The 22,946-nt window shown below is 38.7% G+C and overlaps 1 protein-coding gene and 1 long non-coding RNA gene across 2 annotated transcripts in view; one reads left to right on the forward strand and one right to left on the reverse strand.

Annotated features, from left to right (window-relative positions):
• The window catches only part of LOC110208695 (uncharacterized), a 205,561-nt gene extending 194,995 nt beyond the window's left edge, over window positions 1–10,566 (reverse strand). Inside the window, exon 1 of the long non-coding RNA XR_013485735.1 lies at window positions 10,349–10,566. This is a non-coding gene — a long non-coding RNA (uncharacterized LOC110208695). The remainder of the gene's footprint in view (window positions 1–10,348) is intronic.
• A 1,872-nt stretch (window positions 10,567–12,438) lies between these two features.
• The window catches only part of ATXN1 (ataxin 1), a 524,441-nt gene continuing 513,933 nt past the window's right edge, over window positions 12,439–22,946 (forward strand). The window contains 2 exon segments of the mRNA XM_020986797.2: window positions 12,439–12,647; window positions 20,617–20,731. The gene's annotated coding sequence lies outside the window, so the exon portion shown is untranslated.

A 22,946-nucleotide genomic window follows, 5' to 3' on the forward strand; every position in this document is an offset into this window, starting at 1 on the left:
CTCGTTTTGTTTGGCTACTCCCTCACTGTATGATCTTCCCTTACACCAACATCCTCTCTCCCACACTCCCCATCTCTACCTGTTTCCCTATTGAGTTTGATGTATTTCTGTATCAAACCCTTTGAGTGTGTGCATGAATTCAACTCTCTTTTGGCTGGTTCAAATAAGGATGAAATTCATTGGATGCTCATCCTCCAACCTTTCCTTCATGTTTCTATAATCCCCGCCCCCACATACACACACTATATGTTCCAATGAGGAGAAAGAGCAAGTTCTACCACTTTCTTTTTCCTTCCTACACTGGTATATTCCTTTTATTCCCCTAGGTTCTTAATCTGTGTATAGGCAGAGGTCAAAGAACAACATAAAAAAGTGGCCATTGACTTTGGTTCATGTACAAGTTCTCAGAGACTTGCTCAGACACTGTTTACTAAGTGAGTGATGGAGTTGATGACTGACTGTCATCATTTCATGCAGCTAATTGGTAAACATTGTTCATTGAAGCTCTTTTAACTAGAACTGAAGTCACCAACTTTGCCAATTAAATCCTCCATCATTTAATTCGGTTAATTAGAAGCTCATGGAAGCTATTTTAACAACAAATGAAGTCACCAACTTTGCCTCCAAACTAGAGATACTGATTTCAACTTTCCTACCTCTGTTAAGGCATCATTGACCTTTTACTCTACACAGATTTAATTCTTAGAGGCATGACCTATCACATCCTTCAAATCCTCCTGATTTTTCCTCTTACAATATTTCCCTAACTCCAGCTCATAAGTATTTTATTAAGTGCCTGTTGTGTGCCAGGCACATGTGATAAGCTCTGGAATTACAAAAATAAAAACTAAACAGGCTTTCCTATAAGAACTTACCTGTTCCTGAAGGGAAGGAAACAATCTCCAACCAGATCTTCATCACTAAAATCTTTGAGAACTATAACTGTCTCCATCCTTCTCCCTTTCCCCTATCCCATCCTGTATACCATATATCATATTAATCTTCTTTAAAAACATAAGAGTTCAAAAATAAAAAAATAAAAACATGACCTCCATCATCTCCAACTCTCCTCAGATTGGCAAATTTGTTTTCTTTGCCTTCAAACCCATTCTTCTCAGTCTTACATTTGATGTTCTGGTTCCACATTATTTACTTTAATTTTATCTATTTGCTATTACTCTATAGCAGCAGTTCTCAAACTTTTTGTTCCCAGAATCCCTTTACACTCTTAAAAATTATTATTATTATTATTTTTGCTAGACAATGGGGTTAAGTGACTTGCCCAGGCTCACACAGCTAGTAAGCGTCAAGTGTCTGAGGCTGGATTTGAACTCAGGTCCTCCTGACTCCAGGGCTGGGGCTCTATCCACTATGCAACCTAGCTGCCCCACTCTTAAAAATTATTGAGGAACCCACAAAGAACTTTTTTAAGTGGGTTATCAGTTTATAGATTAATAATCTATCAATATTGGCCATATTAAAAAATAAAACATCTTACTGTTGTGCTGAAAAAATGTGTCTTAGGGAAACCAAGAAGTCCCTGGACCAAACTTTGAACTATATTACTCTATAAACTCTACAAACCTTTCATTACTGCCAGGCCAGTTTCTTTAACCTGCCTTAAAGATTCTCTATGTACTTCTTCCTCTTTTCATGTCATTAGACATGATAGAGATTATCTAGCCCATACCTCTCATGTCAGAGATCAATAAACTGAGGCCCAGAGAATAAACTGGTCTGCTCAAATTTACAGAGTAAGAAGCCAAGCTGATAATCCATACCATGTCATTTAATTTCACTGTCAGTGTTTCCTGGTTTTTGGTTTTCCCCCCATTATGCCATATTATCTCTCCTCCTCTAATTCAAATTATAAACTTACTTTACAGTTTAGTCCAAGGCCCTCCTTGTAGAAGCCTTCTCTAGCTCACCTCCCTTGACAATGATCTTCTCCCTTGCTTTTCTGTGAATTTCCTCAGCATTGATGTATTCAGTCTGTGCCACAATCTCACACATATGCTTCTTTTGTAAGATCCCCTGGCTGGGTCATGTGTATCTTCAGGTATGTCCTGTGTCCATCCTTGTTACCTTTTCAAAGGGAAGACCTGTGCCTTTGAATACTTTTGTATCCCTTCTAGTGCTGGTCTCCTGCTCTGAATCATCAAGAAACATTCAATAAATGCTTACTAAACGAATGAATTTGCAGTTGACCCAGGATAAATCAAAAGTCATAGGAACAGATTCATGCAGAAGCACATAAAGGGGTTAAATATTGGCCCCATTTGTCAAAGCACAAAAGTGGAAACCCCACCCACAGTGAGATCTGTGGAAATCAAAGGGCTGAATGTTGTATAAATTCCTCTGCCCTGATTGCACACTGAGACCTGCCAACATTTTTTCCTCTGATGTATTCATTTCTGCAAAAAGGGTCGAACTAGGTTCCTAAGAACCTGATCCTGAACTGAGATACAAAATCATGAATCACCACCATGTATCTAGGAAAATTAACTCCTCACTGATCTTACAAGATAGGGAAGGGAGGGAGAAGGGAGGGTGGCCTAGCTTGTGTTACTGGATCAGCCTCAGGAGCAACTTCTCATCTTGGCACAAGAATGTACAGGCGGCCATTAAAGACATTCTGGGTCATCTAGGTTGCCTTAAATTTAATATGAGTAACTGCAGAGGAAAGGGGGAAAGGTTTGGGGCTGGGAATAAAATTAGGAAATCAACTGGGAAAATGTTAACCCCAGGAGAGGAATTTTCTTACTATTCATTTCTACGCAATCCATTTTAAGCCTGGGGGGGGAGAGGGGAGCAGAGGGGAAGAGAGATAATTTAATGTGCTTGGCTTAAAAAGGAGATGCTACTGAGATACCACTGCACATTTATTATAATTATAATGTATTAATTTCTCCCAGCTCTCTGACAAAGAACAAAAGGGATCTAACAACAGTACTACTAACTGAATAAAAATTTGGCTACAGTGGTGTTAGTGAATAATTTGTCTTCTTCTACTTGATTTACTCACATTCTAGCTGACAGGGTCCCCCATTCTATGCATTCATTTTGTACTCAGAAAGGGATTGTTTATAATTTACAGTAAGGCTGAGGGCTATTATTCTCTGTCAAATAGCATCAGTGGCAGTACCTATCTCTTCCTGTGTCCACGCCACAGATACAAAGCAAATCTGTATCTTAGGTAATCAATCTTAGGAGTATTATACATCTTTTCCACCCAGTAATAGTTAAACTTAGTTATTTTACAGATTTCAATAGTGATTCTGCAAATATTAAATGGACTGTGACAATCCCAGTAATCCCAACATGGGCAGTTTCCCTGAATATATAAATTTGCCAGTGAATTTTTCTTCAAAAAGTTGGAGAGGGGAGAGAGGAAGAGATGGGATTTTGGTGATGATGGTTGTCCTGGTGGAAAATATTTTATTTTTTAAATTTTTTTATATTTTTTCCAATTACATGTAAAAACAATTTTTAACATGCATTTAAAAAAAATGAGTTCCAAATTCTCTCCCTCCCTCCTCTCCCTTCTTCTTGAGAAGGCAAGCAATTTTATATAGATTATACATGTGCAGTCATGCAAAATATATTTCCATATTAGCTATGTTGAGAAAGAAAACACAGGCCAAAAAAACTCCCAAGAAAAATGAAGTAAAAAAAAAAAGTATGCTTCTATCTGCATTCAGAGTCCATAAGTTCTTTCTCTGAGAGTAGATAAAAATTTTCATCTTGAGCCCTTTGGAATTGTCTTGGATCATTGTATTTCTGAGACTAAATCGTTAACTGTTGATCATCATACAATATTGTTGTTACTGTGTACAATGTTCTGGTTCTGTTCACGTCACTGTGCATTAGTTCATGTAAGTCTTCCCAGGTTTTTCTGAGAGCATTCTGCTCATAATTTCTTATAGCACGATAGCATCCCACCACAATCATATACCTTAACTTGTTCTGCTATTCCCCAAATTGATGGGCATCCCTTTAATTTGCAATTCTTTGTGGTGGCAAATATTTTAAAAGTAGTTAAGGCATTCCTGAGTTTGTTAGTGTAAGAAATTCTCTCTGAATTTCTCTATGACATAGTGGGGAGGGAGGTTGTTTAAAGCACATAGAGGTTAGGTGACTTGCCCAGGGTAACATGGTTAGTGTTGGAAGCCCAGTAAATCCTCCTGACTTCAAGCTTAGCACTCTCACCATCATACCACATTGCCTCTATATTTTAAAATAAAGAGATGGAAACACTTAATATTAACAATATCAAGACCTAAAGGTTGTAGGTGCTGGAGGAACCATTAAAGACCAATACGTCCAACATCTTTATTTTTCAGTTGAGGAAGTTGCAACTCACAAAAGTGAAGGAACATGTTTGAAGTCCCACAACAAATGAGTAGTGGAGCTAATATAAGAACAGGTCTGACTGTCAGTCCAGGATCCCCTCCTCACTGGATCATGCAAATGACATTCCAGTTGTAATCCTCATTCAAGAGGCTTTAGTGGCAGAGGTCAAATCAAGAAGAAAAAGAAATATTGTGGACGTATTGAGATTCTATAACCACTCATTTCAACGTCAGAAGAGATTACAGAAGAATTAGGCACATCTAGTTCCATCAACTGCTTAATTCTGGTCATTTTTACCTGTCCCCTTTTATCATCAAAAGGCTGTTTACATTTAAATTTTGTTGCTTCTAATAATATCTCTTGGCTTTGATTTGAATTTGAAGAATGGACTTCTTTTTTGGTAGCATAATGCCAAGATTCTGATGGAATGCTTTACTAGGTTTCCAAATACTCCTAGCCAATAGCAAACAAAGTTCAACTCCCTTATTCTAAACCTTGAAATACTGCCTGTTTTCCCTTTGTGCAAAAAAAGCTACATTAGAAGATCAAGGTTATACAACCTGATAAGTTTGTTTATTTTTTTTAAAGAGATGTTACTGATATCTTTTGTTTTCACATTGCCTAAATTTTTCCTGTATCTCTCACCACCCTCATCCAAAAACCATCTTTTGTAACAAAGATTTTTTTAAAAAATAGAGGAAAAAATCTGCAAAACCAATCAATCCATTGAAAGCAGTCTGACATTATATATTGCTTTTTGTACCTGTGAACTCCTCACTTCTCATATCTCTTCTTTGAGGACAAACCTATTCATTATTATTTTGAAACAGCTCCTTCCATTTACATTGATGTAGTCACTGTGTTGTTTTGCTAGCTGTTTACTTCACTTTGCATCAGTTAATGTCTTCCCAAGCTTTTCTGTATTCATTTATGATCATACCTTCTTGCAAGTCAGTAATACTTTGCAGTATTCATGTGTCACAATTTGTTTAGCTATTCCCCAATTGATGGAAATCTACTTTTTCCCCCCCAGCTCTTTGTTATCACAAAAAGCAGTTATAATTATTTTTGCTTCTCTTTTTGTTAGTGGAATAGCTCTAGAATCAAGAGTATAGGCTTTTAGCCATTTTCTTTGTAGAATTCCAAACTGCTTTCCAGAATTGCACAGATTCACAGCTCCACTAACTATGCATTAGTGTTCCTTCCTTTCCACACTCCCACTAACATTTCCTGTTCCCATCATGTATCACCTTTGTCAATTTCCTGGGGGAGGGTTGAAACCTCAGAACTGTTTTGGTCAGCATTTCTTTTATTTGGAACATTTTTAGCACATGACTGTCTCTTAATTTGCACGTGTTCTTTTGATAATTCTTTGTTGATATCCCTTAACTATTTATTTATTGAGGAATGGCTTTTGGTTTTATATTTGTAAGTTATCTATATAGCTTGGATATTTCTTCTTTTCTAACTTTTTTTCCAACCTTCTGCAGTCTTGCTTCCAACCTTTTAATTTGATTGACACTGCTCTCAGAAGTTACCAAATTCTTAATTGCCAAATCTGATGGCTTTTTCTCCTCCTCATCTGTCCTGACCTTTCTATAACCTCTGCCATTATCGATCACCCTCTTCTGGATACCCTCTTCTCTCTCAGTTTTCATGGTATTTTTCTTTCCTTGTTCTCCTTCTGTCTGATCCATCTTTCTTAGTCTCTTTCTATGCTCAGCACTTAACACAGTTCATGACATACAGTAAGCACTTAATAAATGTGTAATACCATCAAACCTTTATTAAGAGTATTTGATATGAAGATTCTTTGCCTAAGCACCTCATTTTTATTTTATACATTAATTTTACTTGTATAAAACCTTTTCAATTTCATGACATCAAAATTATCTATTTTTGGGTATATGAACTACTTCTACCTTTGTGTGATATGATCTTTAATATTTAGAAACCTTAGCATTTTAAGGGCTACTATCTTATATTTAAATTTGGATATAGTTTGTGTGTGTGTGTGAATTAAAATTTATCTAGGACTTGTTTCCAAAATCAAAGACTAATTTAAAACTTTTCCTCACTATTTTCTTTGTAAGTCTCAGGTTGGATTTAAATGCATTAGAAAGATTAAAAATATATACATATACCATGACAACAGAAGCCACCATTTTTCCCCTTCTGGTGGTTTTGTTCTCTTTTCTAGTTAGGAGGCAAATTATTTCATTTTCATTATCAGCATAGTGCATAAACCATCTGTTACTAGAAGGTATAAGCCCAAGTCCATTCAGCCCAAAGCAGCATGAGCAGCTGTAAATCCAGAGGGCCTATGCTTTCTAAATGGAGCAAAGGTTTGTATATCAATCTCTCCAAGTTGCTGAGTAGCTGGTACTGTGCCCAAAACCTAGCAAGTAAATTCAATTTGTTTAAATAATAATAAAAAAAATATGTTGTGGCAGTTCAGAGCTTATGGAGTTTAAGTATTTTTTTTTCAAAAGCTGTAAGCATGAGCCCCACTAATTGTGAGTCATGAAGGAGTCACATAGCTTTTCTGGCAGGCCAATACCTGTTCAGAAGTAGTATCACTCATATTTATATATTACATTTAGGGAAACTGAGGGGTGACTAAGTGATTTATTTAACATGGGCCAACCCTTACACTGTAGGCAGAGACATGATGAGAACCCAAATCTCCCAGTCTGGATTCCATACACTATTCTCTGGGTTCCTTGGCAATCCCTGGGCTATCTTCCAACTCTCAGTATTAATCACGGGCCAATGTAACACTTAGAACTTTTACAAATTCCAACTGTGTATGTTTTTAATTGCAAACATACACTTATTTTAAATGAACCCTAAGGCCAACACTTCTGAAGCATGAAGTATGTGCAAATTATCCAACACAAAATATTTTAATTTTAAGTATTAGTGATGTCATTTTCATTACCCAGAAGCCTGTTGTCCCAAATTATGGGTAGATGATGAAAGGAAAATGATTCATAAGTATGTTCCCTCAGCTTCCCTTGTGCCAAATATACAGCCCTACTACTTTGGTCTGGGTGTGGTGATTTTAACCTTAGTGTCTATTGTGTATGTGGTTTGTGTTTTTTCAAAGTTTGTTTTGCTTTTTTTAGTCTGCCTACTTCTATTTGGGAGTGTAATCTAAGGAAAGTGTATCTGTTTTCTATGGGCATTATGATTTGCTCATATTTTGTAATGACACATGTAGGATAACACCCTACTTATTATAGCAGAGTTAAGGGTCTGTCACTGTTTCCATGATAAAGTCTTACTTGCTAAGGTTTATTACACAGCCATAGCAAATTGCTATAGGCAGAAACTTGGCACTGCTTTATCCTCAGCTAGGAGGAAATTATTTTCAGCAATTAAAAAAAGATAAAAATAAATATATGTTTACCAGCTAAAAACACATGAGCTAGCTAATGTAATTTTAAATCAGTTTAATGAGGAAAGATACATATATGATATGGCTTATATTTTTAACTTTTTTCAAGTTAGTAATTGAGTTATTGAACTAGAAGTAAGTATTGCTCAGCTGCTATATGTTTTCTAAAAAAAAAATCAACTTTTAAATGATGTGGTTTGCATCTTACACTGGTTTGCTGAACTGATACAATAAGCCCCAGTGAGTGTGAGGACTGCTGAGTAAGTGATCCAGGAACAAAATAGAATTTGAGCAGTAGTGCAGGACGGCTTCTTCAGAGATGTTCTCATTCATCACAATAGAAATTCACCTTCTAAAGAGTTAGATTTGTTTCTCCAGGTAAATATGGATGAAAGAAAGAAATGATGCTCAGAGGGGTTAAATCACTACCTTGTGAAGATAATGACAATTTTAGAGTCAAGATTTGAACCCAGGCCTTGAACAGATCAGTAAGAAATGAATTCGATGATCAATTTATAAGCAATATGGAAAAATCTGACTGGACTAAGAGTCAGTAGGCCTGGGTTTTCCAGAAAGTTCTGACACTGCTCTATAACCTTGCCTCAATTATGTAACTTTTATGAATCTCAGTTGCCTAATCTATCATTTTACTTACCTCAAAGGAATATATAAAGATGAAATGTAAAAGGGCTTTCAAAGTATATGAGGTGCTATACAAATATAAGATAAATTCTTATCATGTGCCTTGAAGCTAAGCAGCCAAAACTGATGGGAAATAAATATTACTATGTATTTTTAAAATAATATTTCATTCCAAACAGCATTATTTTGATCTAGTGCTTGCTTATGTAAATGTCTTTTTTTGCTCTAAGTCCTTCGGTTAAAATGAGATAGGGTTGACTGTGTTTATGAATTAACTCTGTTTTTGAGGAAAGCCTACCCAAAGTAGTTTGGGTATGTTGGGAGTTTTTTTGGGGGTAATACTGGAATAAGATCAAAATTCAATCAAAGAATTTAAATAAAAACTTTAAATAGGCATATTTGCCGAGCTTTAAACTTGAAAAGATGCCTACATCACTCCAAATCTCCAACCGCTATAACCTGGTAGTAAATATTTTAACTCCATATGTCTGTCAATAATTAAACAAAGCATACCTATCAGACGACTGCCAATAAACCGATTTATGAACCACTATTTTAAAATTGCCCTTAAGTTAGAGACCCATATAATTATTACATTCAGCACACTTGTGCTCCCTCTACTGCTTTGATGGAAACATTAACTCATGAAGACCTCAGTACAATTTCCTCAGCAGGGTGCAATGTCTTTGGTGGGGAGGGGGGGACGGACATGTGCACAAATTAGGGAGTTCATTAACTGGAACACAGAAGTGGTAGAAAATAATTAAGTCTTAAAAAATTGCAAACTTTTAAAGGCACAAATTTATGGGGACAAAAGAGACAAGAGTTGGGGAGGAAAAGGTGAGCAAAGGCGTTAAGTGGGATATTGTGGGAGTTATGAATTTTTTGGAAGCTACTACTTTGTAGCAAATCATTTTAAAATATAAAAGCATTCTTGATACAATTTTTCTAATCCCACAAACATGAAGCCAATAAAATTTAATGGGTAGAATTCTTTATATGTTCCTGATAGCTAAGTAATCCAAGACATATGTTAGGTAGGAAGATTCCCTGAATTCAGGAGTACAATGGTGGTAGGGGACAGAATGGAAGGCTTTCCTAGGCATTTCCTTGCCTTTTAAAGTTTGCCTTGTCCGTGTGTGAATGTAATATCTGGTTTGTGAATAGTACTCTAGTACTACACATTTGCTTACTGCTTCATGAAAGCCGTACTCCTTTGACTAAGCTTTTATTTGCATGAGATAGTCTTACTTTTAAAGAGACAGTGCAGGATCTCTCTTATTTGCAATTTATCCTTTCTCATCTAAAAACAACTGCCTCCAATATCCTAGATCATGAAACAGTATCATGAGAATTATGCTTAGCTTTTGGACTTGCAGGAAGAAATAGTTACAGATTTAAGTCATAGTTTATTGCTGTTCATCTCAGAAATTAATGGCACATTCTTGTTTTACTGTCTTAGCAATATACAGATTTAGTTTCCTTAAGGGTGCATTTAAATTAATTGACTGACTCTAATCTGAATTATGAGTTTTAATTTGCTGAAGGCTGTTAAAATAACTTGAACTGCTTATGTCAATGAAATAATAAAAATATTTGCTCTCTTTATTAAAAAATTCTCTTAATGCAAGATGACTAAAAATAGACTGGAGGTGGATTGGACAGTCTGCAGATTATGAGTTGGAATAAAAATGTCTCACTTAAGCCAAAAACATGGCAACCAATATTTTCTGTTACAAAAATATTTTAGATGAATTTAGTTTTTATGAAAGCTGTCTGAAGCTGAAAGGAATAGCAGCAGCTCTATTTATTCACAAGCCAGTAATAATACCTGAGGCTCACAAAAGAGGAGTCATTATTGCATAAAACCAACCAGTTCCCGTTTTTGTTCAAAATCCCCACTCTGATGAAGATGTTAAAATTTTACGTATTGTTATGTTATTTGATACCAACCTTTACTTTGCTAATGCTTGTCAATTGGAACAGCAAAAAAGATCACAGCTTTTTGAGAGATGGATCATAACTGTCCACTAGAGGCTGTAATGAGACCAACAATGTCATTGTACAGCAGACCCTGGATTTTCAAATGGTAAAAATAAATAAAAATGTAAAAATGAGTAATGATGACCAATGGTTCTTTTTATGAGTAACAAATTATGTGCTTGGATTTTCAAAATGATAGAAAAAAACTATTTTTCATACTCTACACACTACTTTATTTTCATATCTAAAGTACAAGGCTTTGCAACCCTTAAGGGGGATACAAGCTGATACCATATTTCTTTTGGTGATTCTGGATTTGCATGACATGTTGACTAATGTATTTCAGTCACACACGAATGCAGCTGAAAGACCCATACATACAGGCAACAAGTAGAGATTTAAAATGCAATGCTAAACTTCTTTTTGAGCTGTATGTTGCCTGTTTCTCCTTAATGGGGGCCAGACAGTGTCCGGACACCTATAGGTTCCCCACTTATCTGTCATAAGAGGAAGCTGAGCTTGCTTCAGCATGAATGTGGCTTCTTTTCCTCTATGTGTGCCACACCTGTTGGCAAGGTGAATATTTCTCAGAAAAGAGATTCCTTCCTACTGAGGTAACATTCAACAAGGGATTAAAAAAAAAACAAACCCCAAAAAACCCAAAACCTAACAACCCTGAAGAGCTTACCACTGAGCCCAGAGGATGTGCTTGAAGCTTTCTAAAGTTTATTTGATGTTTGTCATCCCCATCTCTCACTAGGACCTCATTTCTGATTAAATCAATGAACTTGACACTGTCCAGGTGAAGATGATGTTATCTGCTGTAGCTGGCTGCTCTACTTAGACATTAGGAATGGTTACTGAATATCCGGGTCCAAAGAATCTTTCCGGGCCTACTTCTGAGTGTAAGGGAATGGGCAAGGGATAGTCAGTAACTAGGCTTCAGAGATAGTGGAAGTAAATGTATACCTAGGGAAAGGATCGTCCCTCAAAGTTTCCCCAGCAGAGTTTCGTAAAGATTCCAGGGACCTTGTAGTCACCCTCGATTTTCTGAATTACAGAATGAGTTTCCAACCCTTGAATTCCTAACCCACTTGCTTGCCCAACCGGTTTCAGGATAGACATGAGCTGTTCATTTTAGCAGAGGCAAGATACATCGAGCATCAATGTCCAGAGGAGCTGTGAGTTCGGTTAGGCCAGCGGCGATTGAGTAATTCTCTCTCTGACACTCACCTTGATCCTCCTCTTCTCTAGTCGACACTTCTGGGGTTTGAGTAAAAAAGTCAGTCGGAGCTCCTCGGAGACCTTTCCCTGCCTTGCTTGCCAAGGAAGTGAAAGAAGAGAGAGAGAGAGAGAGAGAGAGAGAGAGAGAGAGAGAGAGAGAGAGAGAGAGAGAGAGAGAGAGAGAGAGAGAGAGAGAGTGTGTGTGTGTGTGTGTGTGTGTGTGTGTGTGTGTGTGTGCAGGTGTGTGTGGGGGGGTGAGAGGGGGAGCACGGCAGTGGCGGCGGCTGTGTAAGACCGAGGTTTAAATAAGCCAGCCCCACTACCTTGACCTCTCATTTCTGACACTCTTCCCTTACTCTCATCCCTCACCTCCTCCCATCCCCAAAGCTACTTTTTCGGAGGAGTGGTTAATGGGTGCAGGTTTTGGAATGAAAACTGCTTCCCCCCCCCCCCGCGCCAATGCTTAATCCCTCCCAGTAAATTCTTAGAAGAAGGCTGTGCAGAGACCAAGGAAGGGTTAAGCCCGGCTGGCCTGGCTCTGCTGTGCGTATGCAATAATCTGTGTGGCTCTCTTGGATGTTCGCCAAAGAGTTGCCTTGCCTCCTCCCCCTCCCCCTCCCCCCCCGGTCCGGCCTCCGCTGCCCCCGCCCCCCCGATCTTTTCACTCCCCCCCCCCCGTAGGATCCTTGAGCGGTTGCAGCGGCAGCCAACTGCTCCATATTTGGCTTCTATTACACATTTACATACTGGAGCAAGCGAGCAAGCAAGAGAGAGAGGGAGGGAGGGAGAGAGAGGGAAAGGGGGGGTGGAGGGAGGAGGGAGAGAGGGAGGGGAGTGGAGGAGGAGGAGAGAGCAGTGTATACCGCAGACATCATTTCTACTACAGTGGCAGAGACGTCCAGGACCTGTTTCACTGCAGGGGGATAAAAAACAAGCCCTGTGGATCAGCAACAGCAGCAGCAAGCAGCAACAGCCGCCGCAAGACATTGTTTCTCTCCCTCTGCCCCCCTTCCCCAAGCAACCCCAGATCCATTTACACTTTACAGTAAGTGGCTATTTTTTTCCTCCTGTTTCTTTCTCTCCCCCTCCCCCTTCTTACTCTCCTCCCCCTCTCCCCCTCCCCCCCCTCCCCGTCCTCTTCTCCCCTCATGTAGATTAAGACCCTTCTTTCTGCTATCCCGGGAAAAACATCATCAACAACAACAAACAAATCCAACCCAAACCCTCAAAAGGCGGCGGCACCGACAACAGCTGGAAGAGCGGAGAAGAAAATAATACGCGTTGTGTTGTGTGTGTGTATGTTGTGTGCGTGTGTGTACATACAACCTTCCTACGCTTCAGCCTCTCTGTTGCCAACACCCCCACTCCCAGCGCTGGGGCAACTGGCTAAGGGAACAGGCCAGGAAGCAGATGGAATAGGTGTAGGCGGGAGTGGGGGTGGGGGACACGCGCCCCAGGGGGGAGAGGGCGGGGGGGGTGGATTGTCCCTGGGTGCCCGCGGAGATTCATTGCACCCCTGTTACTGCTGCTGCTGCTACTCGGGCTCCCCAGTGCATGGAAGATATGTCCTCCCTCGGGGTGGCGCAGGGGGAGTCAGCAGCAGCCAGCACTCTTCTCCACCTCACCCCCCAACACTCACCCCACTCACCCCCACTTTGCACTCTCCAGACTGGGAAGGAGGGACTCCGCGGGGTGTGTGCGTGCGTGTGTGTGTGTGTGTGGTGTGTGTGTGTGAGCGTGCACGCGTAGGTATGTGTTGATTCTGGGGAGGGCTGGACTCCCAGCTTACCGGCTTCTTCCTCCTTGCTGCTGGGGGTCGCCAAGCCTGGCAAGACTGTCCTCCTCTGTGTGTGTGTGTGTGTGTGTGTGTGTGTGTGTGTGTGTGTGCACGCGTCTAGGAGACGGGGCGGGGGGGCGGTCTGGTCAGGACTTTGCAAGTGGCCAAGGTCTCCTGCCCTGGCTAGGAGAAGAGGGGGTGGGAGTATGGGAGAGGGAGAGTAAGGGGGGAACAGAGAAAGAGAGAGAGACTGAGAGAGACAGAGAGACTGAGAGACTGAGGCTGAGAAGGGTAACGGGGAGGGGACGCGCGCGCGCGTGAGTGTGTGTCTGTGGGTGCCCGGAGCAGCGGCAGCGGCTGGAGTGGCGGCCCTGGCTGGCTGCTGCCTTGTTTGTGCGGCTGCTTCCTGATCATGTGGAGCCTCAGCTGCTGGTGCTGCTGCCGCTGCCGCCGCCGCCGCCAGCACCGCTCTGCCGCTGCTGCCCTGTGCCGGGCTAGCACTCCGTTCAGGGGGGTGGGGAGGAGGCTTTTCGCTGGTGCCGGCTGCACGTTGCACGGGAGAGAGCGTAAGAGAGTAGTAGAGGAGCTGGTGGCCGTGGGGCAAGTCCTGCCCCCGTGCCTAGAGTGAAAGGGGTTGTGTGGTTGCTGAGAGGGTGAATGAAGCCAGGAGGAGGGGAAGGAGAAGGAGGAGGAGGCGCTGCAGGGATTGGGATGCGCCCAGTAGCCCCGCTGTTCACTCAGGGCCGGGCCAGGCCGGAGACACCATCAGCACTACCACTACCACCGCCTCCTACTTGTTCCAGTGCGGAGTGAGTGCAGGCCAGTCCCCAGAGGGCAAGCGAGGGAGAGGGGGAGGGTATGCAAGCAGGGCCGAAAGGGGAGAGGTAGAAGTGAGGTGTTGTAATAAGAGGGGCGTGTGAGTGTGTGCTTTGGGGGAAGGGGTCATGCTTGGAAAGAGACTTTGAGATTGGGAGCTTGGTTATCTGATCTCCTGGTTTTTTCTGCACCGGCTTCAACCCCTTCACCTTTTTCCCCCGCCTCAATTGGCCTCAAACTTCCTGTGCTGGGCTTTCGTTTTATTTTAGGCGGTGCAGGGTTTTTGCTGGAAGTGGTAAAACAATTCACATTTTCTAGGGAGAACCTTAGTGAGGGGTGAGGGAGGAAGGATTGAAGCTGAAGGTGGAGAGTGTTTCGGGGTGGGGGGGACACTGCACAGTTTCCAAGGACGTTGGGAATCGGCTAAAACCCGTTCCAGCACTGTTTTGTTTTGTTGTTTTTGATAGCTACAACCCTGCAAAAATTGGGAACATTTAAATACTTTTGCAGACGGGGAAATTGCTGAAGAGTAGTAATGGCAAAAAAAAAAAGCAAGTCGGAAGCTGGTTATATAATGCTCTATGTGGATAACAAGAACAAGCTATTTTTATTTTGTTTACCGTATGCTGTGCAGTAGGGACTCCTCCAAACTGGATCTATCCCGGATGAGATTCTGAGCTGCCCCCACAAGATGCTCAGGATACAGTTAACAAAATCAGAAGACCCCGTTGTCCATAAACAATAAAAGCTAATGCTTTGAAATACCGTCTTGTCCTTAAATATGGTCTTGAATACACAGCAGTGTGTATAGGTGAATAAGTTCAGTTTTAGAAATGAAGTGGTCCAGTTCGGTGACATTTTTTTTATAATATAGATTGCACTTAATATTTAATCGTCATTGTTATATATTATGTAGTAATGGTTAGTTACTTATCAGATATTTTTAGACACACTTTTGCTAATGTCTTAGGTAAGCTTTCTGCATTTGGGTTTCTGATGAAATTTTCAGTTAACAGAGACCCCTGCCATCTTCCGACAACCTCTTTGCATTATTCAGCGGATGAAAATAGTTTGATCCGCTGACTCCTTGGAATGAAGGTTATTGACGGAGGGAGCTACCAGAGAAAAGGGAAGGGGGGTGGGAATCCCACAATAAGCTATTGGAAAGAGGTTGCATCATAGCTGCTAATACCATGCTATTTAATCTCCTCTGCCCTCTAACTGTTCATGCATCATTCAATATTTTACTGGTTAGCAGATCTCTCTAATAAATAGGCTTTAATGCCATCTTCTATATAAAGCAGAGGTTGATGGGTTCTCTTGAACCTCCTGCCTGTCTTTTTCATCATGTAGATACATGTCAATGGTGTAGGTTTGCAATGCACTTACTCCAGCCCTGATCAGTCATGTAATTAGATCAGGCTACCATGGCAACAGACAGTATTCCTCGTCCATTCAGGTGGGTTTGTCTTGTGACTAGGCTACTCCAAGTGTTTTATGTGCTGTATTTGTGCCTACCAAGCTGCAGAGGAGGACTTCACTGTTTTTACTGCATCTTCGTCCGGTAATTTAGATGGAAGACACTGTATTAGACTTCTAGTTACTCTTCTATTATGAAAGACACTCCTGTAATACTACTGCACAGTAAGTCAAATCTTACTGTGTGCAATATGTAAATGCATCTCTCCGCTTGGTGAAAGGGGCCTGACAATCCAATTGGTGTTTATTGTTAACAGATCAACAAGTATTTGTTTGGTACGTGTTAGCAACCTTTTCAAAGCTTACTAAAGAGAAGTTTTCTCTTGCAATCTGGTCCTATTTTGGCTTGGGGAGGGGAGGTGTTCTCTAACCCATTACACACATTCCCTCTGAATTTAAATTGCTGACAGGAGTAAATTCTAGGGGTTCGCCAAGTGAAGTATTTGACTTTGGAAAGAGTCCACATTGCCACATTAATAACCTTTCTGCAATTATAACAGCTGTCTTGACAAAAGGCATGCATATTCCAGTGTAGTCGTATTAGGCTGTATGGTGAGGGTAAATGATCTTTTACGTATGTTTTTATATTGATTTAAAAAATAATATTTTTCTTCTTGGCATAGTTGAGCCATGGACAGGGCTCTGTCCCATAAGCTAACTATGTACTATATGAAAACATAAACAGCCCCCTTTAATTCAATTGCATCTTGTCACTTTACTACATAATGAAGATTTTACAGACTGGTATTTTATTGTTCATACTATATTTAGGCCACCACCCGGTTGGGTGCTTAGAGCAAAGAAAAATTTGTTGCAAAATCAAGAGCTTTGTAGTTGCTAAAGCTTGATACCTGGAAAATGATAGTTAGGAAACAGATACTCAAATAAGCTAGTTTTATGCAAGGAGGCAGAAATGACAGAGGTTTTTGGTGCCTATGATGAAGTTGTGACTCTCTGTCAGTTTACTGTCCTAGGTGCTATACATATGAATTTGTCACTCTCTTGAACTGCTGGGAGCAAGGGAGGCTTAGGAAACCTTGCTCTCACTGAGTTTGTGTGGCTTCTTTGTCCTGTGGTCAGTCTGAAAAGAGATTGTTAGGATTTCGGCATATTCATCTTTGGGGCACAGGTAGAGAGAAAATTGCATGACATTTTTTTATATAGTAGCTGGGGGGGAAAAGTGAGTGGAAACAAGGGAAAAGGAAAAAATCCTCAGAAGAAAAAACAAGTCCGTACAGACGACAGTGGGTGCTGCTGCATTTGCCTGGCTCTCGCTAATATTGTTTTGTAATTCCTAGCAAATTACTGGCACTATAGTGCTTCATTGTACCAAGTGAATCTGTGTTTTGGATAGCACAGGTAAAGTTGTGGTAAAAGAGGGAGCACTATGCTCCTGATTACGACCTAGCAAAAACTGTAATTTTTTCTCCACCCTCTGGATATCATTATGAAAGGGTTTGACAAAAGAAGTGCTATTTTACTGAAAATATTATAACAGGGCCTCGAGGCTGTATGAATTATCCTTTACACCAAGAAATAGATTAAATAAAAATTCTGAAGCCTTTAGATTATGTATCAGATGTCTGAAGATGGCCTCATTTAAGTTTATGTTTCGACACACTTGATTGAATTGCGTGGTAGTCTTGGAAAAGGAAAGCCTTAAGAGAGTATTAAAATATTAGTAAACACATTTCTATGACTGGTGTTTTCTTTGTCACTGTAGAGTTCAAGGACTCACATTCTTTTTCTGAAATTATTTTTTTCTTCCATTCTGACATGTCAAGAGGGCTTTGCTTTTTTTTTTTAAATAATACTTTTCATAACGACTTCAGTTTGTAACAACTCACACACCCTAGCACCTCAATACCCTGTTCATTGTCTTTCCCCACCAAAGTCAGTAAACTTACTTTGCTTTACCCCTGACACTATTAATAAACAGAGGCATGAATGTCGATACCTAAAAATATAGTTGTCTGAAAGTGAACACATACTTTGGACTTCGAAATGCTTAGATACCTGTCTTGGTAATAGCGCTTTAGTGAGGCAACACAAATAGACTGGAGTTCCTGAAAATAATATATTTTGGGAAGGAGGATTGGTGTTGCTAAGTCAATAAAGGGAGTATATTATTAGAAGTTTGGAGTTAAAATTTGAAATCATGTATGTTGTCTCTAGTATTTGGTTTCCCATAGCAATATTACCAGGTATAATGATAAAATAATAGAATAGGGTTTGAGTGTTTGATTTTACATGCATAACTTAATCATTAAAAAAAAACAATTTAATGGAGGTCATGTTGTAGAAGTTATCATAGTTTATATGGGTTGTTATAGTGTAGATAGACCCTAACCAAATATTAAAATATAGGTAACCCTTAGTTGTGTACATTAACTAGAAGAGATGTGTTGCTTTAATAATAGCTCTTCCTTAGATTTTCAAAACATGTAAAAATAAATGAACACAAGGTAATATTTTTAACTAAGGAGATTATGTATAGTATAGGACATTCAACTTATTACCATCTATTAAGTTATTAACGTGTTAGTTTCTTTTAGATCTTACTCAAACTTTAGGTAGAGATACATTTACTAGTCTACATTTTTTGTTTTGTGGGTAGAACTAGCACAATAATATCCTGGGATGAAAAAAAAGATACTTTAAAAAATCACATAGGTTCAATTTATTTTTGACTGTGTTATGATATGATGAGGGTTTGGCTGAGGGTTTTTTCCTCCAATGTTTAAATTTCCTCCAATATTTAAAACTGTAGCAGCAATATAAATAGTAATCTTATTTAGGTAGTAGGAACATTATTGGTAGAAGCAGTTTCTGGATTTTTTTAATAGAAATTTATACATATATGTATATATGTGTGTGTGCATATACATGTATGTACATACATGTATACTGGGAGGTTGTTACATGTGTATATAAAACATATATGTGTATGTATATAAACACATGTATATATGTACACACATGTTATATATGTTGCACACACATATCCATCTATCTATGTATCTGACTTCCCAGGGCAGTGGAGTATAAATGTTTGCACTATTATCTCTTGTCCCCAAATTATATAAAAATGTCTAGATGTGTGACAAGGATATTTTATTTGAAATCTGTGATGTTAGCAGAAAGATTTCGTTGGCTTTTTGTAACTTTTATTACCTCTAATTCATGGAATAATGAAAATTATGCTGATAATTATCATAATGTAAATCTTGTGCTGGCTAGAAAATTGCCTTGTAATAAGCTCATCTTAGTGTAGTCAGAACTCAGACTTGGATGGCAAAGGATCACTGGGTAAGGTAGTGTAATGTCTTTTGGATAAGTCCATTTTTTTAGGAGTTTTCTTTAAGCAATCTTGTGCTGTTTTAGCAATTGCTAAAGATGACTGTCATTGGAGTTTATGTAAGGATTTATGCCTCTAAAATTCTTTTAGACTTTACTTTTCTGTAAATTCATGGGAAGCTATCTATTCCCATCTCCTACCTGTATCCTCTTGTAGATATTAATCCAGTGCTAAGCACACAGTAATTTAACATAAATTAATACTTTTTTGAAAGCTTATTTGTAGTAGAAAAAATTGTTTATTTTGTTCATTATCTTGGAAAAGTACTGGAAGTGGAATGGATTTGTTTTCCTCTCCCTTCCAGAAATGTGCTAGGTTGGACTGGATTCCTGAAAGTGATCTGGGGCAAACTGGTGACTGTTTAGAATGGATGCAAATGGATTTGACTACTGTTATATATTGGCAAGTTCCCAAGGACAATTGACTCAATTACCCAGTTATTCATTATCTGTAGTGGGGAATTATCACCATCAGATTCTTAACCTCAGGATGGTTTCTCTTGAGGCCCAATAGGCTTCTGGGATTTTGTTTTCTTAACTTGATTTCACATGCACTCAGGAATTTCAGAGCAGGACATAATTGGGAAGGCATATCAATATCAAAGGTTATATCATTTCATTCTAATGTCAAAAATATGGCTTGGGAATTGTCAACTATATGCACTGTCTCTTCTAGTTAGTGTGCATAACTAAAGATTACCTGCACTTCAGAAACTCTGGTTAGGGTTAACGTATGATCCTAAAATAACTAGAAGTACTAAGGTATTTGATGGCTAGGGATAAAAAAAGATGGAAATTTATTTCTGTTAAGATATGGGACCAACAGATGATAGTTGTAATTTTTTTTTATCCTCTTAGTTTTAGGAAATGTTGTTTGTTTGCCTTTGTAGTCTTATGGGATCAGAATTCTGATCTCAACAATGTTTTCTTTTTATGATTTTCCCTCAAATTATGTTAGACTTTATATTCTATCTACAAAGGAAGAGAAACTGCCTTTTATAGTACTACATATACAGTAGGAACTGAATAAATTAATGAAACGACATGTTGCTGAATATTAGATATTGATTTAAGCGAGGAAGTGGGCTTTATATGCCTAGATGATACAGTAGTATCAGTACGCATACTTACCTGAATCTATTTATGATTGATCATCAATTGATCCGACTAACAAGAATTAGGGGAAGAATATGAAACTGTGGGAAAAAAAAAGACAAAGCTAACTAGCTTAAATGGAAGAGGAAGGATCAAACATTAACCTTAGCTTCACACTGGGGTCTAGGCAGCCAAGCTGAAATGGTCACAGTTTGATTGATGTCTCTTTGGTACATCACTCGTTGATTCTGTTAATTGAAAGCAAATTTAACTTTTTGAAACTGGTTTGTATTTCTCTGCATCTCTCCTGAAGCAAAAGAATTGTGTGTGTTTGTGTGCAGATGTTGAAGTGAGGGATTCTCTGTGTTTTTGACAATCACTGTGAAGTTACTGTTCTTATATGTCTCTAAAGTTAGATTTGAACCCTAAAAAGGCAACCTATTTTGTTTTCCATTTGGTTTTTATCTCCTTTACTTTTGGATTGTTGCAGCTGCATCACAAGGCAAGCCAGCAGGGTGGTCCATTCGAACTTTGGATTTATTCATGGTCTTTGTACAGCAGCCCCTTCTCCCATCATCACTACTGGGAAGTGTACTATAAATCAGGTAAGAGTTTCATGATGCTATTTATTTTGTATTTTAGGGTTTAGGCAGTCTGGCCTGTAAAGAAAAATATTCTGGAAAAGCTCAATGTGACTTATCCTTCAAAGGTGAAATCATGTCACTTGCTTTGTTTCTGGTCTAGGACTAGCAGTGTCTACACAAGTAAAGTGAAAAGGAACATTGAAGCAATTACCAAGGAAATGCAAACTTTTTGCCTTATTACATTTATTGCTGAAATACTTCAGGGATTTGTGATTACTTCCATATGGGTAGTCCTTCCACCAACACAGACTATAAACCCTTCTTGGTACTCTGGTCTTTGGCAGTTGCCATGGCCAAAAAACCTATTTCCCCTACAACCTACTTTTTGGTGATGAGTCTTTTTTAATTTATCTAGAATGGCCCTTGGAGGATAGACAGTTCATGGAGGAGCCTGTACTGGAATTATTTGGGGGAGTTCACAGCCTCAAACTTTCACCTACTTTGTAGATCGTTTAGTAATTTTATTGCTTGCTTTTACTTAATCAAAGAAAAAAAAACAATTTGTTACAAAATGGTTATCATAAGAATAAAATGTTTTTAATCCTTTAGACTTTGCTATAGAATAATATGTCAAGATTAACATAGACAGTGGGGAAAAAATACAATGGATCTGTTTGGTTTGCAGCAAACACCCATTAGTGACTCTAGTATTTCTTTCTCTTGGTCTGTTTGCATTTTACAACTTCCTGATTTCTTCACATACAGTAAACTTGGACAATCATCCAGATACTGAGTGTTTGTGAAGGATGATGACTCATTGTTCTTCACTGAGGACAGGAAGAGAGGAAATTAAATTACAGCAGGAGAGAATCAAGTTAGATCTGAGAGAACTTTTTAGCAGCAAAGTTTTGTTGAACCCTGGAATGGTTAGATTGAGTTTAATAAGTACTTATTAAGCACCTTCTGTGTGCAACTCACTCTAGGGATACAAGGATGAAAAATGACACACAGCCCTCAATGAATTTACCATTTATTAAGTTAAAGGATATAAGCGCAAATAACTGTAATACAAATTAGAATAAGATATTTATATTATTTATTTTATTTTATTTATTTTAAATAATAAAGGTTTATATTGAACCTTTATTAAGCTTCTCTTCTGCATGTGTGTGTGTGTGTGTGTGTGTGTGTGCGCGCGCCAGTATGCTACAGCAAAACTTAACTGACACTGTCCCTGCCCTTATGGAACTTATAATCTAGTAGAGACATATACTACAAACGCAGATAACTATTGTATGCTGCAGTTCATGATAAATATGTTAGAGAAATATAAAACACATTGCTAGATGCAATTCAAAAGAGAGGGTCTTTATGAACAGGCAAAGGGGCAAAGTATGAATCTGGAAAGGCCTCAGGATGGAGATGGCCTTTAAGGGATGAAATCTTAACTTGTGCTTTGGTTAACCTAAGGTTATTGGGGGAAAAAAATATTTGACAGGAGTTCTGGAGAGACAAATGCTAGATAAAGTTGTCTTGTGCTTCTGTTCCTATATCATGTTTTAAGTGTGGACCATTTTCAGCAAACATGATATACCGTAATCTGATTTTGTAAACTTTAGGAAATGATTACTTGGGAAAAAAAGGTTTATGGCCTTAGAAAGATTCATATATTACTTTCTGAAATAGAAAGTGCCATGCCCTACTTATTCATATAAAATATGACTTTGATTTATATACTTTTTAGTGAAAACATTGTATAAAAGATTATATACTCCTATCTCTATCTATGTATCTATCATCTCATTAATTTTAAGTCATTACAAGTGTTCCATCTGGCTCATAAATGCTTCTAAATAAATAGATTTACCTAATTTTTCTTTCTTTTTGTTAACATTGCAGGCTGCCTGGAAGCTGGGCAAAATGACTATGCCAGCATTTTGTATCTTACAACTTTCTCAGAACTTTCTTTTATCCAACAACAGACAGCTACAAATATACAATATAAAAATAACATACTAATTCTACTTGTTGACAATATAGTAATCATAGAAATAAATGTCGTTCATATTGTTGTAATATGAAATGAGGAATTTAACTCAAAACCAAAGAAAGGTGTTGGTTTTATGTCATAAAAATAAACTTGCTCCAGAATCTTACTGGATGCTACATCAGAAAAGTGAGTCAGGGAAATCCCTATTGTGGAATAACTTCTTAATATGTATGCTACATCATTGTA

Source organism: Phascolarctos cinereus, unplaced genomic scaffold (genome assembly GCF_003287225.1).
Source record: "Phascolarctos cinereus isolate Bilbo 61053 unplaced genomic scaffold, phaCin_HiC Scaffold_4;HRSCAF=312, whole genome shotgun sequence".
Taxonomy (NCBI): Eukaryota; Metazoa; Chordata; class Mammalia; order Diprotodontia; family Phascolarctidae; genus Phascolarctos; species Phascolarctos cinereus.